Here is a 20,579-nt window from a genome sequence, read left to right as displayed (position 1 = left end):
TTAGAATTAGAGAACTTCCATTGTCTCATACCTGTCTGGAAAGCTTCTGCAAAGTGGCTTTAAAAACCTCACTCCAACCCCTATACTGGGATAGGTAGTCACCGAGTACGTGTGTTTTGAGCTGAGCTGGATAGCACCTACTAACTTAACTTACACAGCTGGCATGAGCTGAAAGTATTTAGTTAAATGTTGGACAGCATGAAGTGCTAGTGTGTGTGCAAGACCAAGACCTAAGTAGAATAAGGGAGGAAGGTGATGACATATGTTTTCATAGAAAGAATGTTAAAAATGCAAATATTCATATGACAGTAAACCCATATACTGGCTCCTTTGATATTTTTCCCCTATACTGGAAACCTCTGATTTCATTGTGGCCATTCATCCCTGGTAGAAAAGGGTCAGAGTGACAGCAAGCAAAATTGGCCACTGGCAACCAAACTGTCTAATAGGCTTTGACAAGGTTAGACAGATGGATAACAGTATTAGTGCTTTGCAAGTACGTATTGCTACCACCCATGGGTGGAGCTATGCCCAGAGTAATGACAACAGGACATTTATAGGGAAAGTGCAAGGAAGATAACATAACATACCCTGAGACGTCTCTTAGTCATTCCAGTTTTTCTCACTCTCTTTTAAAAGTGCCAGAAGTTGGGTTTGAAAGTAAGGAAGACTCTCAACTGCTTCTGCTGGCATTTGTGTTTGCTCATGCCAGACTATTTCTTTTCAAAAGTACTGGTTGTTAAGTAAATAAAAGACGATATAATTGTGGTAATTATTATGTTTACAGGAAGCTGGAACAAGGTGAAAGTCACTGGCATTCTTGTTGAGCTAGCTGATATAATGTGACCTGAAATAATGTGTTACTAGTGCAGTCATGCGAAAAATCCCTAGAGCCAATACGCTGAGACCGTGTCATCCTTGTGAAAGGAGCAATATTCATGCTACATTGTGGCAGTCCAATATGTGCGTACCTTAAAACACTGAATAAGCGAGTAGAAGCAGTAAGACTGCAACTTCTTGGGATGCATTTTAGTCAACCATTCATCAAAATGGACACTCAAAGCAGCTCACTTTTACTAGCCACGTCGAGTCTGAAAAAAACACTTAAAGCCTGATCAAGTACTTCTTTGCTGCCTCACTCAAGTTTTGATAAAGGACGAGCTGATTTAGCACACCACTGAATTAAATAAAAGCCATAAAATTTAATTCAGTCTTGCTGTAATGCAAAACACTGACCAAGATCTTTGCAACAAGTTTTATTTTGTTTTATTTTATTTTTTAACCAGGAATTGCCAATTTTTCAAAGCTGGAATTTTTAAAACAAAGTGTAATGCTCAGATATAAGCTTGTATAATGGGGACTGATTAGCAGCAAGTTTATATCCCCCTATCCACCATCCTCATGGTAGCTTAGAGGTCCACTTGGCAACTGGGAGAGCAGAAATTGAATTTTTGGTCTGAAGAAGAGAAAGAATTTGAATTTGGTCTTCCAATATAATATGTCTGTATCATGATTGTGGGCTACAGTGGATTCAGTAGCTGAGTATGTATATTACTCTTCACGTATGTGAAGGAGGTCTATTTGGTTTTCATTTCTTACTAAACTTCCAAAGCCAACTTTTTGTGAAAACAAATTCTGATTTACTAGCCAACACCAATAATAGAGGCAGAAAACTATTTTGGCATAGCTTTATAAAAAGTCCACTTTTTGGAGCTTCACCACTGTGTCTGGAGAGATGTATTTTTTTCTGGCACTCAGCAGTTCTGTGCTTCCCTCCCAGCTGCTAGAGTGGGGACAACATATTTCACCAGAGTGGGGATAACGTATTTCACCTGCTTCCCTGAAGGGTTCCAGAAAGGGTAAACAGTTTTAACCCCTAAGATATCCCAAAGATAGACTATAAAGGTAACAGCTGTACCTGTAAGTACATTGGGAAAAAGCCATGTCGTGTGGCGTGACTGACACCAGCTTTGCTCCTGGGTCTCCAGAGCAGGGAAGCTGTGCTCAGTCTGGCTACTGGGGACAGAGTCCTCAAATGGGAACTCTGCAAGCCATTCCGTGCCAGTATCGTGCCAGTGAGTACGCTGGTTATTAAGCAATATGATAAATGCAGTGCCTGAGTTGAGCTTGTACTCTGGCTCTGTGCAATTTTTTTTTTACTACAGTAAACTTAGAAAAGAGAAGCAGGCACAAAGGAGGGAAAAGGACACATGTAGATCCCTAAATTATTAGCTAGTTAGACATATACCCTCTTGACTCATATATCACTTTTCTCATTTCTGCTGAGTCATCCTGTAAGGCTGTATTTTACTGATCCTATTCTAGAAAAACCCATGTCTAAATAAGTGCCCGCTCAAATTTAACTGACTTTATTGCTAAGAAAGTACTATTTAGTATTAATTAATAAGGGGTATTTAGAATTGAAATAATATTTACTGCATTGAACACAACAACAGGAAGTTAAATATTGATGCAAAGCCATATGCTGAGGTTTAGGCCAAACATATATCAATATAACCAGATAAAATTCAGAAAGCACAGGGAATAGTTTACAACTCTAAAAAGGAGCAGAAATTCCATCAATGGCAAGTGGTTGGTCAGTACTTCAACTGCTTTTGTTGTGGGCACTGTCTTTTTCCACTTTTGGTTTTTGCTTCTGGACACCATGGTCTTTGTGTCCCAAAGCCTCTTCTTCCACTTGCACAGTGCCTGTCATACTTTGGGTACAGTTGGAATATAAGTAACTGCAAAGAAGACATGCCCCTGTGAACACACAGAAGGACAAGTTTTTGAATCTTCTTTCAACCGCAGATGCTCACATATTCCAAATCCTGGCTGTGGTAATGCACAGATGCATGGAGGAGACAATTTGTACCTTACCTCACACACTGGGATAACCTGTGTGATGATATATTTTTATCTCTGTGAAAGCTGGCATGGTCCTAAATAGGTCTTTAGCTCAGATGTCTTCCCCAAAGCTTTGTGTTGGAGGTATCTGTCCACCCCACAGGCTGATCATCTGAATCTTCACCATTATTCTGAAGCACTTTTTATTCTCTTTTCCAACCCTTTTTTATCCCTGTTTCATTCCTTGTGCTGGCATGCATTCATATGGATTTTTTCTTTAACTGTTATTAATTACAGATGATGCTGCTTCTTCACACTTGACCGCAAAAACAGACTGAAATGGACATTTATCGAATGGAGATGCAATGCACTGCACTACCAGTTCATGTGCTGCTCAGGCAGATTCTGAGGCCTTCCTTCCCCCTCTGCTGCCCCCATTTCCCTGTGTCCATAATTTATTAAGCTCAGCAGCTCTGTCAAAAACCTGAAACTATAGCTCAGCAGCACTAATTGCCACTTCCATCATTAAAACTGACCCATGCTCCCTTGATGTAACCCAACCAAGAAGCAGCTAGAGAGACAAAAGAATTTTACGCCCCCTCAAATAGCTACCACTTCTACCAAGCTAGCTTTTTCAAAAGGTAAATAAATTAAAAAATAGAAACAGCAGAGAGCACTGTCCTATCCCAGGGCTGTGAGCTCACCTGTTTATTCAAAGGATGATGAAAATGTTAGGGGGATTATCAAGGTGGCCACAATTTACCATTTAAAGAAGAGCATCTATTGAAGACACCAGTTTTGTTGGTAGGAGTCTGAGATCAGATGAGTGACACTGAGGAAACACACAGGATTCTAGAGAACACACGGTTCTGGAGAACAGCAGGAATAAGGTTACAAGCGAATTTTTAGATGCTGTGTGGGACTACGACCTGCACGGTGGTAGAATCGTATGAAATATTCATGTGCATGAAATAAAGCACAACAAAACACAGTTTGTTTCTTTTCTCAAGTTAATAAGAGACAGTTCATTTGTGAAGAACAAATACAGGGCTCACACAGGATTACTGCTTCTGTGACACTAGAATTAAGAGTAAAACCTCTAGATGGAGCACAGGTAGTAAAATGCCGTGGAAATCTGAGCCAGCCCAGGTGCTCTGTGCTGTCGCTAGAACCTGTTTCCAAATGACAGTATGTTTGCAGAGTTCTTGCCAAGCCCCAGATGATCCCAGCACCTTTGGGACTTGGTGAGAAAAATGACTACTTGTTTTCTATATAGATATATATAGGAGGGAAAATATCCTACTCTCCACTGAGATTTCAAAAATAGGAAAGAGATGAAACAAACTGTAAGAATAAAAATTTTTACATGAGAGAGAGGATCTGTGCTCAACATTCTCATAGGTAACGCAATGAATGGAGAGAAGATATGTATATTGGCAAAAAAAATATATTATTAATACAACAAAAGAGATCATGAAGAATTGAGGAAGGACCTCAGGACGGTAAGTGACAGAAATGGAGGACGACATTCAATGAAGTTAAAGTTCCAGTGAATAAGGTACAGGGGGAAAAGAAAAACCTTGGTCACAGCTGGCTGGAAAGGGAAGCAGGCCTTCCAAGAGCAGCCTGCCCCAGCTCTTGTGGCCTCTTCTCAGCCCCAGGCGAAGCAGCTAGCCCATGGGTTCCCTTCAGCACAGGCCTCCGCCCCAGTTCCTTTCCTGCCCCAGTTTCCCACTTCTGCCCCATAAGCCACCTGCCACCATCTTGCTTACACTAGTGACTCTAGCTGCAATGTGCCACTTCTGCGTTCCTGGGTTGTGCCTCACTGGATATTGGAATGAAAGAGTGCTGTAGAAAATCCACTTTCTCAGTGATGCCAATAACTTGAAAGGTCCAGAGTTTCGTAACTGAAACTGGAGTTCAAATACCAAATGGCATGATCATGGTAGTACAATAATAGTCTGTCTTCCTATGGTGGCCAGTGACTGGGATAGCCTAGCTTTCTTTTCCCAGGTGAGTTAACCTTCTCAGTAAGTTTGGACTATGTGAATTGCAGAGATGAATGGCATTTAATTCTCTCTATGGCTTATAAAGCCACAGTGGTCTTGTACCGTGATTCAGAGTTGAGATTAAAAATTAAAAAAAAAAAAAAGAAGAAAGACATTAAAGAAGCTGAAATCAGAATTTGATGTAAATAACAAAACTTTAGGTCACAGCTATAACTTGAGTGGGGTGACACATTTTTGTCTTCTGCTGACGGAGGTTCATATCTTCAAGAGCAAATGCAGCAAGTACAAGACTGCAGAAGCAGAAATAGTATTCCTGTGACAAGGTTATAAAAGTAATAGATTACAATACTCTGTTCATACATTCACAAAGCAAATACTTTGAAATATCATCTTCTACCATTTCTTAGAAATGTATACACTCAAACAAAATTCTTAATCTATAACATGGATAAGAAACAGAAGTTTACATAGAGTATCTTGATTACAACATTCATAACTAGTTCTCTATTCAGCATAAAAGGAACAATATTCCCTGGGAGAAAGGTATGATAGACAAACAATTATCTTAAAGTTATATATGACAGTTAGCATCTCAAAATACTAGTGTGCAGATATGATAGTATGCACTATCATAATTGTCTTGCATGACTGCTAACATGACTACCATCTTCTTCGGTGCTTTCTTAGGCTTTTTCTTATGACTTTTAAAACATATCTTTAAATAAAGTTAAAAAAATGCATACCTACCCTCTTTGGCCAGAACACTGAAAACCTTCATTGCCCTGACTGTTTACTCCTGTCCAGTTTGCACTCCCTCACAAGCATTTCCATGAATAAGGATGTGCTTCTCTTATTTGAGCTTATCTCCTTAGCCAGCATCTACTTTTACCAATTTCTGAACCTTACTTTCAAACTACTTTATTTCACAAAGCAAATTACTTTGAATAAATAATGTATTCAAGTTGACTTTTCTTCCTGTTGTAGAATACCCATGAGGCACTTACAGCTTTGTCTAATTTATTTGATTTTGAAAGTATTTCCTAGATTTGTTAAAGAGTTTTAACCCTCTGGTCCAGTCAGGCAAGAACTTCGTCAGTATTCTGAGTTAAGTCTGATGCTGATGGCCTACAGCCAGACAAATGTAGCAGTGTGAACCAAAAGTAAAGTATCCTGGAAGGTAGGATAGTAACTAGCTGGGATAAAATGCTATTTCATTTAAACTGATGACAAGACCAGAATTTCTGGGTTCAAATTTACATTGCTTGTCCTTTGCAGAAAAAATGAAAGAAATATATTACTTTGTTAGGCTAGATAATGTGATCATAACCGCATGGTGATAAAAGAAAGTTGAGTACAAATTTCAACTCTTCTGTAACACTGAACAAAATACAAAAAACAAACAAACAAAAAAGGCATATTAATTAAAAAATTATTTCAAAATTATTTCCAAATAATTATTGGATTGAAATTTTATTTCTTCATGACATATGGACATTATATTGGTGCTGTAGCTAGGATACTTCGAATTGGAGCCCAGGGCTTTTATGATGAGATCCCTAGAGAATGTCAAATCCATGTTCAACTTCAATTATCTAGATTTTCTGTTAATATAAAGGTGAATATTCTTTCTTTCTTTCTTTTTTCTCTCTCCCCCCCCCCTTTTTTTTTTTTTTTTTTGTTGTTTTGTTTTGTTAGTATTATTTTAAGTAGTGGAAAACTCAGGACAGACAAAAATAACAAAAGCTTTATAAAGAAATCTCTGCCAAAATCTCTCCTTGATTACTTTGTCCCTGCATAGAAAGTCCTTTGCAGCTTGGTTTCAGTCAACTTGGTGGCTTTTTGATTTGCAGCAAACTGCACAGTAGCCTCTGATCTCTGGGAACTTATTGTTTCTAGCATCTCTGAAGCCAGCACCGTTTCATCATCCCTTCTCTCAGCGGTCTCCAGCTCTATCCTCAAGATGCAAAGCCTGCCTCTGCGCTGTGACTCTCTCCTGCCTGCCACAACCTCTAATCCAGAAATTTCCATCCTGAGCAGGCCCAGTTACTCCTGAAGACAGGAAAAATCTCTCCACCTAACACATCATGGTTTCTCTTTCTTCCCTGTGACTTACTCCTACTCAGTTTGCTTTGTTTTTTGCAGACCAGCCTGTGATGATGCCCGGGATCTGCCTCAGCTATCTGCCTCTTCCAGACCTTCCTGCTGAGTTTGTCTGAGAGGTGCTGAAGCTATAAAACACAGCTGCCTAAAGCACAGGGAAGCTTCTAGACACTGCAGGAGGTGAAATTGCTGTGCAAGAAAAGGGTAATGCTGCTTTCAGTGCACTAAGATAGAGACAAGGTGGATAAATGGCTAGAAAAGGAAAGAGGCAAGCAAAAATCATAGCTCTTTTATAGCAGACACTAGTGAACACCCAAATCTTTATGAAAGTGCAAGACAAGCATAGTTTCATTAACTATAAATCATGGAGAGGAAAATAAAGTCAATCAGATTATGAAGTGTTAGACTTGGCTTTGAACAGTGCACAGTTCAGAGCAAGGGGATGCAATTTTTGTTCAGCTAATCCAGAGTTGCCTTTGTAAGTAGACAAGAGTCTCACTATTTTTCTCCACGTTGGGATTTCCCTCATAAAACAGTGAAGCAGCTTTGTATGCTCCTATTAAAACTTTCGCAGAGAGCCCTTGGAATGGTTACTAACATTCAAGTCTAAATAACGTAACAGACCTAGATGAAATAAGACTTAGTTAATAGGTCTATATCCACAAAACCATCCAAAACGTTTTGTAGTTATAAGTCATCTGAGAGGACACACAATGTCCTCCAGGTTAGCCTTTTCTAGAAGCGAATTTCACACTGCAGTTTGCATTCCTTCTCTGTGTACCAGACTTGATGACCTCTGAGAGAATGCAAATATATAAAAATAAGCCATATTTGCACCAAAAGGGATAATTAAAGAGAGGAAGGAAATTAAGGAAAGAAAAACTACCCTGCAAATTTCAGAAAATCTGCCTAATAGTGGAATAAGTGGATTGAGAGGTAAATGGTCTCCCAAGAGATACAACAGAAAGGCTATCTGCTTGGATTAGTACTAAATGGAATGAACAAAACACTAGAAATTACATTGCAAAGAATAATTTTGCACTGACAGGGGAATGGTCAAGATAATCTAATAGTACTGTTCATCTCTAACCTACAAAAACTACGGGAGAAAGTATCATGAACACCACTTTTTGATTGTCTCTCACTCTGGTACTCCTCTACACTCAAACTTTTGGTTTTTATCCTGCCAAGAACTTCTTATGATGTGATGTGATGTGATGTGAAGCTGGGTCCAGCCATAAGGAAGTGAAGAGAAGGACAGTCCATGAAATATTTTGGGAGGAGCAAGTGTTTACCATCCTCATGGGTTTTGGCAGATCTAGCATTTCAGGAGGTATGGCTGTTCTGTAGCAGGTGTGACTGTTCTAGTGGCATGGCTGTATTTTCCTTCCTTGCCGTTCAGTACCTTGAAGGGATATCGGAGAAGCCTTTGTTGCTTTGAGGCAGCTGTTCTGATTGCTCGCCAATGCAGCAGCGCTAGTCTTAGAGAATCTGCTGACAAAGAGAATGTAGGAGACTCACATTTGTGGGTTTTGTTTCTGTTTTTCAAGAGAGCATGCCCCTTGGGAAACAGCCTTATGACAGCAGGCCAGAGGGGTGACATACGTGTGAACATATGTCACTGCCCCCTGCGGTAACGTACATGCAAACATATGGCACTGCCCTCCTGGTGCATATTAGTTGTCAACAGACACAGGAAGGACCTTGCCCTGGTTATGTTTTTTATCATCCATATGGTTTTCTATTGCTCCTGATAGCAGATAAATTACAACTACTTCCAAAAACTCTGTCTAATAATAGTTTGTGTTTATTCCAAATATAGATGCTTGCTCTTTCCCTTTGGTACTTCCACAGAATTCATTGAGAACCAAGCAACATCTTTGCATTGCACCGCAGGACTCTGATGAATTAAAAACAGAAGAACAAAAAAAGAAGATTCAGCAAACACACGGCCAACGAGGTGAATAGCTGGAAGTGGACGTGCAGCATGACCCCTGTAACTTAGAAGGGGTTCAGCCTCACAGGATAGAAAAGCTTCACTACTTTTTACAGAGAAATAGGATAGTGACCCTATACAAGGAGACAGTGTTTCCCTAAAGTTTTACAAAATGACATGATATACCAAAAGTTGAGGTACAAGATAACAAAATGGGCTCAATTAACATATGACTTCATCTTTTTTCAATAAGAAATTAGTCTAGTAGATGCTATTATAGTGAAGGCTCCACTGGCAAAAGGACAGACCATCTCTAGATGATGCTGAGGTTTATATTTTCAAATGAAAATGAACATGAACAGTGCATATAAGTGATTTGAGAAGCAGCTACTACTGGTTCTGCATTAGTTTACAACCTTATTGTCTCTTCTGAGAGGTAACACCCAACTGCAGTCAGCCAGTTCAATTGGTAAAATAATCCTTAAATTGGCCTAAACCCCAAAGTGTACAAAATCTGTGTTTGTTTGAAAGCACTATGGTAAGTGACATTCCAGTCTAAGATACAGGAAAATCACCCAGCTGTCCTGTCCCCATAAAGTCAACCTCTTTGTCTCCTCCCTTCCATGCCCAAATACCCCAGTCACACCACAGGAGCTCAAGAAGCTTCCATTTGTTTGCCATGCATCCAACAACACACTGCTTGGTTTGGTGTTTCTGCTGAGAAAGCAGAAGACAACCTAAGTATTGCACTGAAACAAGAACAAATATTCTTAAAAGGCGAATCTTAGCATATTGGCGTACTTGGAGATCTGATCACTCTTTTGCTGTTTAACTGGCAGAAGAACACTTGACCCATAAGAAAGTTTGTGTTGCAGATTGAGTTTGCACAAGAAAAAAGAATAAGCACAATCAATTACAACAGCTTACATTAAAAAAAAAAAAATAAATGCTATGGGCTTGTACTACTTCAGTTTAGATGGTCTTGCGGCACTGAGAAAAGTCTTTCATCATTGCATGACAATTAAATATATTTGAGTAGGTTTATGCAGAAATTCTCAGAACAGTTTTTGATAGAGTGTTCATAATATGGCTGGTACCAAATAACTCACCCTAGCAAAGTACTCTGTGCAATCCGACCCATAACTTTGGTCCTCAGGATGATTTGGAAAGCACTTTAACATATCAGAACTTGTGTTATTATTGTTAGCTGGGTTTAGGACAGTAATTAAGAATGGGCAAAAGCTGAGAGCTCTATGCAGTGGCAAATGTTACACGGACATAAAGTTTTCTCACTTGCAGTTGTGACTGAAATGATTTGCTGGAGTCATGCTCAGTGACCATTCCAAACTGACTACATTTTTAACAGTTTAGGAATATTATAAAAATTGACAAACAGCAAACATTTAGAACATGTTGATGGTATTATCTTTTTTTCTTTCAGGTGGACAGAACTTTATGACAGGAAACAATGATAGGCTAATGTAAACAACTTATTTTGCCTACCTTTGTATTTCAATACAGTAGTTCAATATAACCACATTTCTCCAAAGACTCGTATTCTGTTATTGAAAGGTAATGGTGGGAACCAACTTAAGAACATGTAAAATGCAAGATTTTTTAATCAATGAGAAGCTATTAATTTAACCAAGCCTTCCTGTAATAATATTGAGACAGACTGTCTGCCTGTTTTTACATTATAGCTAGCTTTGCAATCTGTACGGAATCTAATGAGGTGTGTACTTTTTGTGAATTTATTGATTGAGAGTAGTCCTTAGGAATTTAATGTTGCCAAAAACTTTGTGTCTCTCCCTAATTGTAGAGGGGTTGTTTGCTTTCTGGAACAACAAAGTTACTATTTTAGTAAGAGCTGTTGATTCTTGCCACTACACATAGAACTCATTTAGCTGGTCTTCATAGATCCCATTAAGATCAGACCTCATTAAGCTCAGACCTGATGTGACCCAATGCATCAGTGATCTGACTGACACCCATGTGAAACCACACCGATGCATCATTTGATAGGCTCATTAAAGTCAGGCTACACACGTGGGACCCAGCAGCAGCATGATCCCTCAAGTCCCCAAATAACCACAGTGATATTCTAAGCAGTTCTTGAACCTACGTGTTTGGAGGTGACTAAAAGAATCAATACAAAAATTTAGGGTAGATAATATATATTTAAGACACAGAAACCCAACAGATCTTGCTAATCTAAAGTAAGCTTTAGTTTAAGCATCTTCATCCTACCTTCATGATGCATCACTGCTGATTTCAGCAGAACAGTCCGCAACTGAAACCCAACATAGAACTATAGTATTTTGTCAACTGTGCTTTATCATAGCCATATTTTATTAAAAATTGCCATTAGCTTAAGGAATTTTTACATATACAGATAGCATAGAATCTGCAGCTAAATATACTCAAATCACAGAAAAATTAAGCAGCTTTTTACTGTTGATTTCCTTAACTAAGTTTTACAGTTATTTGATGTATTTTTTGTTTGCACTCACTTTTTGGTGTAGTATCTGAATGTTCTCCATTAGGGCATTAAACAATATGACTAATGTCTGAAATATGTTACATACTCTGGAAAATTTTTGCTTTGTGTATGGAAAAACAAAAAAAATATGTACTGGCATGTGGAAAAAATAGAATCAGTGATACATCCCTCACTGTTGAATAGAGCTGGCTGGAAAGCAAGTATTCTGTTTTATGAAAATGTCAAGGGTTTACAACTTGTGTTCATCCCCCATTAGAACTATGCTTTTAAAAGGAAAAGAAAAGAAAAGAAAAGAAAAGAAAAGAAAAGAAAAGAAAAGAAAAGAAAAGAAAAGAAAAGAAAAGAAAAGAAAAGAAAAGAAAAGAAAAGAAAAGAAAAGAAAAGAAAAGAAAAGAAAAGAAAAGAAAAGAAAAGAAAAGAAAAGAAAAGAAAAGAAAAGAAAAGAAAAGAAAGAAAATTCACCTTGTGGGTAAGACAGTATTGCACATTCTCTTGGAAGTGGGAGACACAGATGAAGTAATGTCTCTGCTCACTGCAGGGAGGTTGAACTAGAAGACCTTTAAATGTCCTTTCCAACCCAAACCATTCTATGAGTCTATGATTCTATGACAATTTTGAATATTAGCTACCAAAGCCACTAAATATTTTTTTGTTGTTTTGGAGTATGTATGTGCCATCCAATCAATTTGCTGCTTCTTAAGTTCCAGTCTGAGAAATGGGCTCTGAGAAGGCGTGGTGGGATGGGAATGACCTGTCCTGCAGCCAGTCTGCTCCATAGGAGCTCACCTTCCTTCCCACATGGCAGCAACACAGATGAAAGTAGGAAAGGGCTCAGTCCTCAGTGTATGTTTAGAAAGGTCATGTGTTTTACAGTCTAAAGATGGATCACATGTTAAATACCTAAATATACCAATTAGTAGAGGCATCTTGTTTTGTTGGTTGTCTAGTGCCTTTCTGTAACATTTATCCTACACATCAGCTAGCTAATTGAAATACAGTATAGAAGACTACAGTCTAATGTTTAAATTTTCTGATGAAAATTATAGCTGTAAAGCAGTTCCTAGTCTTGGAACATTTTTGTTTCTCTTTGACAGAAATAAAAAAGAAAACTTTGAAATTCTAGTGAAAAACAATGTGTTCCTAAAAATATTACACTATCACACATGAAGCTAATGTTAACATGAAATTATCTGAAAGGTGAAAAGATTCTTAAGTATGGGCTTTACTTGTAATCAAAGGAAAAATTACATCAAAGTCAAAGGCAGTTTTATTGACATCTTTTGGGCCAGAAGTTTACATTTTGGTTTGAATGGGACAGCTTGGCTGTTTGAAGTTTATGCTTTTAAAGACTGAATAAGCAGGACCCAGGTAGATAATTGAATCTCTCTAATCACAAAGGTAAAATATTTTTTTTAAAAGTCAGAATAAGCTGATCTATATTCTGTTAGCTGTATGTATCCATACCCATTACTTGCAATCAATTTTAACTTAAAAATGGGGAAATAAATCTGTCTGCTAGTGATTTTCAGTCTGTACTTGGTGAAATCCTGAGTTCTCTGGATGTCTTCTAAAGGTCACTATAAAGCTCTTTTGCTTGCAAAAATTAATGAAGAAAATCAAGTGTGTTGCCATGCTAGGCTACAGTTCAGGATAAAACTCTTCACTTCTACTGCACAATGCACAGAAGCCTGCAAATTCATTAAGGTGCAGACTTTAAGTCTGCATAATCACTCTTCCAAACTAAAATGTATATATGATCTGAATCTAAGCAATTCCAAAATGAATTAAGTGAACTTCCTGTTTTTTATTGTGAACTACTATTTTCAAACACTTCTAAGAGAACATGAATACATATGTTCAGAATAATTAATTAATAAAAAATGTTTCACAAATTCAGCATAGTGCAAAGATCTTTACTGTATCCCTTTAGTTAAAGTGAAAACAAAACCAAAACTACAAGACTTCAGTAACCACAATAGAAAAAAATACTACATAAGAACACAGAAAACATAACCTAAGGTAGTGTTTCATAGGGAAAGGAGACCTGAGGTGACTGGATATGGATATGTACCCACTAGCTAACAGTGTATGACAAATGAAACATATTTAAGTAGCCTAATTTTCTTTCTGATTTAATAGGATCCAATAAATGGAAACTGTATGGCCAGAATAATGAAAAGAGCACAAAATTTATCTCATTCTGTTGCGTCCTCTCTGTGTTCTTTTGTCCTTTGATTGCACTGGTGGATAATATTATTTTGTTCCCAAGGAAATATGTCCCTTTGATTAGGTTGCAGATATTCTCTCATTTGTCACTGTTCTATCAAGCTATGCCATGTAACAGCAGGAACCCTTGATTATTTAATTGCTTGTAAGAACTCATTAAATCTTACTATCAATCATTGGACATATGGCAAATATCACCCAATGGCATGAGAGGTTTTAACAGTGATCTGTCACTGGGGCATACCCTTTCTTTAGTAGCACAGGCCCTTTGTTTAGTTCTCTGATCATAATAATTTTTAATTAATATTGATTTGCAAAAGAGTGTTCATGCAGTGGCCTTAATCTATGGGTACAAGGATAACCTAACAGGAACATTTGTAATTCCATATAAATATCCAGAAAACCCATCTAAAAGAGTTTAACCTTTGTACAGTGTTTTGTAGATGGTGTTAGTCTGATGATAATCTAATTTAGTCTTTAAAGTGGATATGTCTCATTAGGAAAAACTTATAATTGGAAGTCATACAATAGGCTTTGCATCAACACCTTGATGGGATCCTATGAAGTATCTGTGATGATATGAAGGAAAAAGACATTTCTCGAAATACAGAATAGTGGCTGTAGCTAATAGAGGTAGCTACTTATGCAGCTATTTATTTAGTCTATAACAAAAAGCACATCAAAGAACTGGGAAGAAATCACACCAAATATTGTTTAATTTCGTCACAGATCCTTAAGGTTTAGAGATTATATAAACATAGATGAATGGACTTAAAATCATGAAAAAAATCTGACTACTGCAAAAACCCGACTCTGGGTATGTAGAGTCTAACGAGCGAAATTTAGACTCTGCATTCTTTGCAATCAGAACTTTAGCTATAGCTGCTTTTACCTGAAGAGGTTCAAACTGAGCAATGTTCAAAAGATAAACTTTCAAAGGTGGAAGTTTTCAGCAGCTGGCAACCGAAGTACTCCATATTTGCAATTATAAAAGCCAGGACTGCATTTGAGCCTCTTCTCATGGTGACAACACTTTTACTCTACTGGACTCATAACCTTTTACTATACTTCATTCACTAATATTACTTGGAAGTTGCAGGAAGCAAAAAAATCCAACACAACCACAAAACATTTATTTGATTAATTTATTCAACAAAATACTTGCCTCCATCTTTCTTATTGTTGATATACTGTTACTTGGACTGGAAACCATGGGGTATAAGCTATTACTTTGTAATAACTTTGTCTAAAATCCTTTTTTGTTTGACAATTGTGTGTGGAAAACTTAAGAATAATTGATACACAGAAAAAAGTAGAAACCGGACAAACTCCTTCTCTGACTTAGGCTTCCATTCATATATGCTGCCTGTGACATATTATGCTTTTTATTTGATCTATGGCTCTGGATCTCTTTAAAATGACATAGAGGTTTTACCATAGCAACACTTCAGGTTTGAGAATGATGGGTTAAAATCTAAAATGATATTTGTAGGTTCTTGGAACTAATTTTTGGATATGGATGACAGCTGGTGTCAATTTGGTTTGTGGTTTGGGTTCAGTGGGTGAGCTCTACAAAAGAAGTGGAGATTTGAATATCTATAAATAGTAAAGAGCCACAGACATTTTGCTTTAAAACAGAGTGGAAGTGAAGTTGTGAGAAGTAAGAAAGAGCAGCAGAACCTAATTACCTGAGATATGTATCTGCTTTTAGCTATGGAAATGATGAAGAAAAGGAAAAGGGATTTTGTGGTTTGTTTGGGGATTTTGCTTGGTTGTTTTTTTGTGGGCTTTTTGGTGGGTTTTGGGGTTGGTTTTTTTTGGTTGGTTGGTGTTTTTTAGTTTTGGATTTGGTTTGGTTTGTTGTTTTTTGTTTGTTTGTTTGGGTTTTTTTTGGTTGGGTTTTTTTTTTTTTTTTTTTTTTTTTGGTCAGGGTGTGTGTGTGTAAGTATTTCAGGCTACCTTTTCTTGATTTATGAACTACTGTCTCTAAATGTTTCTGTGTATTCAACCCTGTCCTGTTAACAGCAGCATTGTGCCAGATACATATCTATCATTTGTCTCACAGTATGCTGTTTAAGGATTATCATTTAAGTATTTAATACTTTCTTATTTTCAAGTCTTTGTTGATTTCTTTAGTGCCAATTACGCCCTGTTGGAACTGCCAATGACACACAGTGATTCACAAGGTAGATTTAATAAACAAGCTTATATCACTGACAAATATTTCATCAAGATGTGAGAAATCATAAGTTTTGGAATAAAATCCAGAAACTTTACATTTCCATGAGGATTTATGTTAAGATTCCCACGTTTTCAAACAATTATATTGATTTAAAAATATATAATACATATTTTTAATCCTAATTTCTTAATGTCTGATTCTCTTCCAAAGAAAATTCATCTATGTCTAAATGACTGCATGCATATATACAGTCTGAGGACAGATTATCCAGGTGTTTTTTATTCTCTGTTAAAGTAAACTAATTCATTCTTATGGAGACAGAGCTCAGTCCCATAACAAGGGGAAGAGCCTTCATGACAGATATGCAGCTGGATTTTATACGTGCTTAACATCATTACAGCAGTACAAGGGATGTAAAAGAGTCATTCTCCTTTCCCAGAAAATGCCATAAGACTGCCTTAAGATTCCTCTAAGCAGTGCTACCTATGAAAATCTGTCCCAATGAGCAAACTAGATATCATGGCTCATGAGAGAGCTGTTTGAGAAATGTTTCAACAAATATATTCAATTTAATTATTATTTTGTTTTATAGTTCACATAAATACCTTGACAAAATATTACCAGTAGATAAACAACAAATTGTAGTGGGTTTATAAGCATTTCATTATTAATTCTGGTCCTGATTTTTCCCAGTTTTCCATGTTTCAACATTGTTGAAGTATTTATTGTGCTTTTTACTTTCCTTTTGCAGAAGTTTAGTAACTGTCTAATGTAAGATCGTAAACAAATTCAGGTATTCTATTTGAAATTCTGAGCATAGACTATTTGGCATCTTTTTCTCAGAATTCAGAGGAACTAAGAATTTCCACTGTGTTCCCCAAACCTATGCCTTTATGTCCTTGCTACACCTTCTACAGGACTGTTTTAGCTAACTGCATATTCTGAATGTCAAAGACCAGCAAATGAAATACTGTCTGATACTATAATATTATCACAGAAACAGTCATGAATGAACTTTGGTTTAAGTAAAAAAAACAAAAAAAAAACCCCAAAAAACACAAAAAAAATAAAACAGCACTGCAGGTCTCAGGACTGCACTTGCCATCTCAAAATATTTGCTCACTATCCCTCAACAAAATTATTCCATTTATTGTGTAGACATGGGTCCACCTAGTTTACTTCTGTGTAAGACAGTGAAAATATCTCCTTTGCCAATGAATTTGAGATTATACAAGCAAAGTACTCCATTAACCATTCAGAGCAACTGGAAATACCTTGCTTTCCCAATAAAATGTTTTAACTGAAGGACTTCACAGACAGTCTATTAACAAGAACTACAGCACATTACAGTAACTTCATTATTTCCAAGGTAGGCTTGGACCAGGCATGTCATCTCCGGGGCAATGAATGATACTTTAGGGTAACAGACAATGCTATTATTTTTCTCCATAGTGATATTTTGGTGTAAGTGGACCAAAGACACTGGTGAGATTATGCCACAAAGTACAGAAAGTCTTCCAGGAAGTAAATGAATAAGCTTTGCTATGTTTGCGTAGAATAAAACCCATTAAAACCCATTAAAGGAACCCAAACTGTAGACAGAAGGTAAAGGAGGATTGATTTGTTGTAGCCGTAAAGGCAATAGAATGTCCATTTATTAATTAAAAGTACATTTTATGTATTCTGATGTGATAAATAGTTTGACTGTTTAGGTTAATTCCCTTAGAAATGCACCTAAGGCTATTAACACTGATAAATTATGCACTACTACTTTTTAAATTTCTGATAGACAGTCTTCACAAGTATGCTCCACTTCATTTTCAGTTTTAAGCAGCAGTTTTGTGTAATCATATTCGACATTTAACTATTGCCACTAAAAGCTTCTTAGCCTGAAAAAAGCCAGGCTTTCACAGTTTTAACTCTGCTCTTTTGCCTTCTTTTCCCATCAAATACACATACATATGAGAAATAGTTTCCTGCTTTGAAGGCCTCAGCTGAAAGAAATAATATGCTCTTAACTATATACTCCTTTGACTTTATGCTCCCTTTAATTTCAGAGTGCTAAACCAAGTAACCCCTGCATAAAAAAAAATAAAATATGACAATGACATTTTTAGATATGAATAAATACAGAGAGAATACTGAAGGTGTATGTGCATAAATAAATCTATATATTCACACTCACCAAAGTCCTGGGAAAATGTATTAATCTCTGTTTCTTCTAGTACAGTATTAACTAAATCAGCTACAGGTGAAAACCACAAAATAATTTTCATGGAAGTCCTGTGTCTTTCAATATATAGTGCATTGGTATCCATATTTTGTACATATGTATATAAATACAGCGTCTGTATTCTGATACAGGCACATATTCTGAGTACTTTGCACTGAGCTTATTTCTGAAAATCAGGCATCTAATACCAAGCTAAAAGTTTCAACTTAATATGTATGTCATTTTCTGTAAATGTGAATATCTGATCATATGTATATGTGAGTGAGTGCATATGCTTCTGTACGTATGTGTGTTCTGAAAAATAGGGGGTGTTGTCACTCTCTGATGGTGGTGATGGAGGGGAACAACTTTCTTTCTCCCACTGTAAATTTTAAAGGCATTTAAAGGGTTCATTGTTTCAAATCAAAGAGCTATTCATAATAAGTTCCAATAAAATGCAATCCATCACAATTTTACATGAGCAGAAGCTTTCAGCTTGTGCATATTTTGTCAGGAAGGCAATTTAAAGCTTATAAACACAAATCACATCTTTTGGTTTTAACCACAAAACATTTACACAGTACTGACCTGCCACCTATAGTGTCTCAATAAACAGCCAAGAGGTAGAGCACGCCACCTGCAATAGCAAGCAAGACCATGAAGCAAGGACCTAGAGACAGCATTTTCTTTTAGGGCAGACGAACTGTTGAGGCATCAATTCATGAATTCTCAGAAGATCTGGAGAGAAAAGGATGTTTGTCTCCTTGTGCTTATATCCCTTATCAAAGTGTTTAGTTGATATAATAATTGAAACCGTTATTTGCATCACAGATATATCTGAAACAGGGTTCTGTATCCAGGAAGAAGGTCTCTAGGACCATTTATTTACCCCCTTCCCCCTCCGCCCCCCCCCCCCCCCCCCGCCATGTATTCTCTAATGATGCTTGTGAACTAACACCTACATTGACCAGATGCGCAATTGCTATAATACCATAGCATCTCTGATCACTAGCTGATTTGGCTTAGTCTGTAAAAAACCCTGAGGCATAAAGGTGAATTACTCTTAGGAAAAAAAAAAAAAAAAAAGCCAAGAAATATTATTCATTCCATTTTACTGGAGGAGAATTGAAGCACAGAGATGCTCTGTTGTTTGCCCAAGGTTACAATGGTTTAAGTGACTTATTGAAAAGAGTCTGAATCAACCATTTCTGTGGGCTAGTCTGTCTTAATGTGCAAACAGTACTTTTTTTTTTTTTTTTTTTTTCCCCCTTAGTATTTTCTGTTCTGGGAATCTTGAAAGAACAGTGACGATTTGTCTTGCTAGGGAGCTGGTAGTCATAGACTCATGAATCACAGGATAATCTTAGCTGGACTGGACCACAGCAGACTATCTGGTTCAAAATCCAAGGCTAGCGCAGAAATAAGATCAGGTTGATTAGGGCATAGTCCAGTCCAATTTTGAAACCCTTGTGGAAAGTCCACCACCTTTCTGACAGCCTGTTCAGCACTTAACCACTCTCATTGTGAACAATTTTTTCCTTAAATCCACTTGCTAAGTCTCATGCTGCACCTTTTTATCACTGCCCTTTACATTTCATTGTGAACCTTCGAGGAAAGACTGCCTCTATCTCTCTCTAACCACCTGCTACACCTTTTAGCCCTCTTTTCACCTGGCTAAATAAATACATTCCTTCAGTATGTTGTGTGCTCCAGGCCCTGGCTGTCTCAGTAGCCCTTCTCTGGCTTTGCTCCACTTTGTTGGTACCTCTCTTGTAGAGGGGAGCCCAGCGCTGAATGTGGCACTCCAGACGAGTGCACACACCAGTTCTCAGAGGGGATAAACACTTTAGGTGACCTTCTGGCTGTACTCTTGCTAATGCAGCCCAATATGGATTTTTTTTTACCTTTTGTTATGCACACTGTTGACTCATGTTCAACTTGCTGTCCACCTGGATCCCGTTGTCCTTCTCTGCAGAGCTAGCTGCTTTCCAGCCAGTTGGCCCCCAACTTGCATAGGTGCAAAAAACAGCTCTTCCTCCAAAAATAATGTAACTAAGGGCTATAGGAGATGCAGTTACTCATGTTTTAGGAGAAAGAAGCTATTCAATACCATCTCAACAGGGCACTTCAGTCTGTCAATTGCTAAATATCCTGTGTTTCCATTAAGATTAAGGGAACTTCCAGGTCTAACCTCTTTAGATCTTGAAAAGAAATAACAGGAAAAGATTTCTAAAAAATAAAGTCACTGTGCAACAGAAAAGTGAGTAACTTGCTAGTCATTGTAATGTAAGTGATCTATTCTTTAGCAGCGACATTTATTCCAGACGATCACAAATCAGCAAATTGTTTTAAAAATGACACATTTACTGTTATCATGTCCATGAGATTTATAACTCCCTCACTGGATCTCTGGATCTTTACCCCTCGCCTACCATTAAATTTTATCCTCCCCCTCCCCTTTTCTTTTTGGTCATTTCGGGTCCATGTACTTTTGGCATTCTCAAATGGTTGCATATTGATTCTGGAACTGTTAGCTGTTACTGGCTTGTTTGCACAATTGAATGGTG

The sequence above is a fragment of the Falco cherrug genome, chromosome 4 (assembly GCF_023634085.1).
Source record: "Falco cherrug isolate bFalChe1 chromosome 4, bFalChe1.pri, whole genome shotgun sequence".
Lineage (NCBI taxonomy): Eukaryota > Metazoa > Chordata > Aves > Falconiformes > Falconidae > Falco > Falco cherrug.
Note: the sequence above shows the minus strand (reverse complement) of the source record.